This window comes from Branchiostoma floridae, chromosome 3 (assembly GCF_000003815.2).
Source record: "Branchiostoma floridae strain S238N-H82 chromosome 3, Bfl_VNyyK, whole genome shotgun sequence".
Taxonomy (NCBI): domain Eukaryota; kingdom Metazoa; phylum Chordata; class Leptocardii; order Amphioxiformes; family Branchiostomatidae; genus Branchiostoma; species Branchiostoma floridae.
The window spans coordinates 22,796,255-22,801,547 of NC_049981.1; the positions used below are offsets into that span (position 1 = coordinate 22,796,255).

The 5,293-nt window shown below is 38.7% G+C and overlaps 1 long non-coding RNA gene across 1 annotated transcript in view; it reads right to left on the minus strand.

The window, feature by feature from the left end:
- LOC118412202 overlaps window positions 1–3,912 on the minus strand; it is a 47,031-nt gene extending 43,119 nt beyond the window's left edge. Inside the window, exon 1 of the long non-coding RNA XR_004830739.1 lies at window positions 2,918–3,912. This is a non-coding gene — a long non-coding RNA (uncharacterized LOC118412202). The remainder of the gene's footprint in view (window positions 1–2,917) is intronic.
- Window positions 3,913–5,293: the final 1,381 nt, after the last annotated feature.

The following is a 5,293-nucleotide window of genomic DNA, read 5'->3' on the forward strand; positions in this document are numbered from 1 at the left end:
ATGGCTACTTTGTGTATGTGCATGTGTGTAATTCTACACTCGTGAGAACTTCTAGTGAGTGGAGAGGTTACAGATACAACAAGCGGTCATGTTGTATTTCTCAATGTTCAGCCGTCGGAAATTTGGCATATTATTCTACGATTGGTCATGCGATAGTACGATAGTGTAGCACCCATTAATTCCGTTAATCTTGCTTGTAAAAACGAGTCTATTTCAAGCGAACCGAGTTTGACATACATTCGCGCTCTATAGAAACAAAATGGCGGACATCGCATTCCGCGGGGTGTTGTGGGAAAACAGCTCTTTATGACGTCAGTGACCCGTAACCGGCCCGGATGCTACCCACTTGGCGATGTTTTCACAGTTGAGAAACAAGACCTCAAACATCTCTGTACACACACGCTATGTTGACCCTACACCTTAAATACTTCAACAAGTTTACATTTCCGCCATTATAATACCAGGTAAAGCCTCCGTGTGAAAAGCCTCTTTTGACCCAAAGTGAGACATGTATGGGAATCAACAGATTCAAACATACGTGTTACGAGTACTCCATTGAGAAGTAAAAGTCACAATCAAAGTCGTCTAACAAAATTTCATTACTGCTTTTATTTCCTTTCATCCTTCACTACAAAACCATCTACGACGATAGGAATTTTCCATTTCGTCTGCAACTGTTACAAAAATTCGCCATAAAACAACAAAGGAAACGTCCCACAGTCCACGGCGTATCGAATGTGTCCGTCTGTGCTTTGGGGAAGAATGTTGGAGATTTAATGGGATTCTGTGAGTTTTGCTAGTCAATAGCCTGGGATCAAATGGCTCAGGCTAACGTTACTTTTAAAGTACACAGAGGACACCACATTAGCTTCCCCGTTCATTGGAGGAGGGGGGCGAGTAGACGAGGTTGCCGAAATGAATTTTAATACAACGCTTACACTTACTAATAAGATAGATTTGGAAAGGAATATATCATACTTTTAGCTTTCTGTACATTTGTTAGATATCATACAGAAAATTTATAGTCGACCAATTTTGTTTATTACTCTTTTTCACTTCAAGGCTACTGGGTTCTGTTTTTGATATAGCACTACAGTTCTCAAAGAATTAACAGTTACAAAACAGTACAGTTACAACACTTTTGAAGTGTATTTTAATTATCATTTTTCAATCATTAGTAATTTTTGCAGAAACTGATAGATTTGAACACCTTTTCAGAACTTTCCCTTTTTACAAGATGTAGTATTAAAGTAAGCATTTTACGTCAGTTAGATATATTCCAACGATGGCATCAACGAACAAACAATTCTTTATCCTGCAAAAGTTTACACGGTCTTTGTGTAACAAAAATCATATGCATACATGCACTTTGCTGTATCTTATACAAAATAAAATAAAGTTGCCCACACTAATTTGAATACACGAAAATTCCACCTCTAAATGCTATTCATGCGTTTAAGCTATGCAGTTGACTTGCTAGTAATGCAATTTCTATCCCATTATGACGATTTTACATAGTTCTAAGGCCATTGATAGTCTGGTGATATTGCACAAAAATAGATATATGGCATGTGCAGGCTTGACATTAAGAAATGTATGGTTTAACAAAGGAGTTAACATCATAAGTCCATCATGATTGTGTGCATGATAGACAAAATGTCGGTCTATCAAACATTTGTGATCGCTTTTCGATCCACAGATCTAGTGTAGTCACCGGGATGCTATGGTCTTCGCAAATAAAGGCAGTAAAACATTGTAGTTTATGGTAATTATGAAAAAACACAACCAATTTCGCGATTCATGATTTTTCCATACCAGCCATGTACGATGTATATATATATATATATATATATATATATATTGTTTAATACATAAAGGTTATATAGGTTATGTCTAACTGTATAAGTTACATAGGATACATAAGGTCCAAATGTACTATTTAGTATTTGTTCTGTAAACGTATGTCCAATACATATACGTGTTTTGCAAGGTAGGAGATGTATTGTTATATGTTTATTGCAGACTGACAGAAGCACACCCATACCAATAATGTAGATACCACTCCACCATGTCTAATCAACGATACCACAGGAAGTGCATTAAAAGCAGAGTGTGTATTGCGTTGGGGTGAAAATTCCTGAGCACTTCAAAGTTGTTTTGTGGGAGTATAAATGAACTGAAGAAGTGCAAACAGATGTTGTATCGCTTTTAATTCGAAATCCTGTGCCTGTATTTCATTGAGCTTGCCGGAAACTAGTTTATCAGTTGTAAAATTTAGTGTTCGAATGTAAATAAAATTGGAAATGGTATCCTTTTCCCTGTACTCTGTCACAAAGGACTGTGCAATTAACAGGTTTCCGAAACATTCGAGACGCTTTTGAACATCTGTTTTTCAGACACGGTAAATTGTTCGGACACCTCAGTATAAATTTCCAGTATTATATGGTCCAACCTAGTTAGCCTCCCACGTTTAAAGATATATTATGTTCCTAATTCGCTAACATAAACCTTGTAAATCGCACGATTATAAAATGCGACGATAGGAATGTCCAGAAGACTGGAAATACGTTCCCTGTCAAATTTGTGAAATTTGATATTTTCTTCCCCAAATCGTTCTCTCATTGGTTGATATCGATATGTACCCGATGTATTGTTCAGAAATCCTGGGTTGTTTTCCTCTCTTACGTCATAGGACAACAACCGCGTGGATTGGTCAAGACGCAGACAGACATAAATGGTTTTGGGCATTATGCGCGAATAATGTCGGAAAATTATGAAGCGTAGCTATCATACAAGTCTGTGGTGGACATGAGACAGCCCAGTGTGTGTTTAGAATTAGGGGCGGTATTCCAAGATAAACATCTAGATTTACAGTAGTAGTTGCGCAGAACTTCAGCTCGGATTGTATCATACTCACGGACGAGTCCCAGCGGCAGATGATCCTTGGCCGCCATCTTGCCAGAATTCTCTGGTCGGTCAGATGGCGGGATGGAGGCTGTCATGGCGGGCGGTCCATGTCTACATCAGCACCGTGGCGAGAAGAAAAAAAACAACGACATCCTGGCAGTCGGAACCAGAAATCTTCTGTCAGAATTTCTGCGACAGGCATGTTTCTCGCAGAAGTATAAAACATTTCGTCCCTGTCTCGGTGAATCGAGTCTCCATCGGCATCGGTTTCGCATGAAAACAGGGGATTAGGAGGGGTAATCCATTTCTGATGGCACGTGATCTGGTGACCTTTGACTTTCTGTTCGATTTCATGGGGTGTCAGGGACATCATTGTTGTGCAAAAACGGACCAGAATGGGTAAAAGTACAGATGTATCAATGGCATCCGGGTTATGTACCTCATTTATGCACTTTGCGAGTCAATGCATGATTCGATTTTGAGGTTTTGAATTTTTGTTTCCCAGGGCGTAGATTAATAGTGCACCAGGCAAATCTCGTTTTATTTCCCAAATTCTTGGAAAAAAATAGATTAAAAATTTATCTGAAATCGACAGTTTGGTTTCCGTTGTAATTCAATGTCTCAGAAATGCAACTATGATTTTACAGAGCCATACGAAAATATGATACAAAGCAGTTTGCACATTGGAATTGTGATTTGCCATCTACATCTTTAAAAAAAAAAAAAATGTGTCACTTGGCTATTCCGTGATGAAAATCTAAAGAGAAAGCATTAAGAAAAAATGCTAAGCCAATTCCATCTGTTATCAAGTTGAGATAACAGAAATCGAGAAGTTTATTTCTGCGATGTTAAAAGAAAATATGTCGTTATATCGGAAGTTACCGTAGAGGTCAGGTATAAATGACTTGTACCATACATACATACATACATGTACGTTGACAATACGACATTGTAGCTATATGCATCCATGTGCTATATGAATCTATACATAACCCGCATACCTTTGTAGTATGAATAAAGGATTTCATTTCTTGTTCCCCCATGTCGTTTGTGATTGATTGATTGATCAATTGATTAATAAAAGTTGTGAGTTTTACTAACGAATTTCATGCAACGTAAGATAGCTCGAATTATGGAAAAATGGTCGGTCAGTAGAATATCATTTTATTACATGTAATACCAGGTTTTATTCATAGATTGATGAGAGTCTCATCATGAGACACACATACAGTGGCACACACGATTAGTACTATATAATGGTAACAAAATTTCCCATTTCCAAACCCCTGTGAGTTAGTAATTAAAAACACTTCCTATACTTGCCATGAGTACAATAGTTATGACGTCCTCGCTGTCTGTGTAACCAAGAAATTACGTATGAACGAAATGGAGCATACCAAACGGACAGAAGATGGGGGCGTGACGGCACATGAAAAGGGGACTGTGGAGCGACGTTGCTTCATCATAATGCTTTTTGAAAAGTCAGAACATGCTCTAAATCAAGATAAAACGCGATATTTGAATCTCATGTTTTCTTAGCCACCATTTCTCAGGTTATATGACAATAAGTCTGATATAAACATATGGAAATATGTGGTACCATTGTAATCTACACACTATTTATACATTCCTTTTACAAAGAAAAACGTCTTGTTTCTTTCGCGAAGAAGACATGAGTTACGTCTTTGAATTTCTGAATTCAAGCATCAAACGCAAATAACGTGTTTCAGATGGCTACAGTGTCATTGCGGTGCAAAACTAAAAAAAAAAAAAAAAACTTAGTGTATCTGTCTAGCCACAGTCATATACGTGCTTCTGATAGACATGAAAAACTGCATCCACATATCATTTCATTCTTAGCTAGCTCAGCTTGGATGGAAGGCGTATATTTCACCCTGGAGTGAGTCCTGTCTCCGATACAGGCCCGAGTGGTGCTTGGAACATGTCATGGTCATATGTTATCGGCGAGAAGAAATGACTTCCCTGTCGAAATATGACGTCCCGGCCCGTGGGACTTCATTACAGACAGTTGATGGATGCTTTTTTGCACCTTAGTTGTGATGCAGGATGACACGATATCAATCATATACAGAACTTAACTTTAGTGTGACTGTGTGGCTCTGTCTGGTCAGCACTCGGGCAGGCCGCATGAAGAGAGTACCAAAGGAGATGTGTGGAATTATGGGACGGGCTGACTCGGGGAGTAGACGAGAGTGAGAGGTGAGGAGGAAACTTGAGGAGTGTGAATAGAGGACTGATGAAATGAAGGAGAGAGAAAATGAGACATAGGAAAGGAAACTAGACAGTGGTGGAGGGAGAAGAAAGAAAGAAGAGAAAGAGATTGGAGGAGAGAAGGGAAATGGGGATGGATGTGGAGAGAGACGTT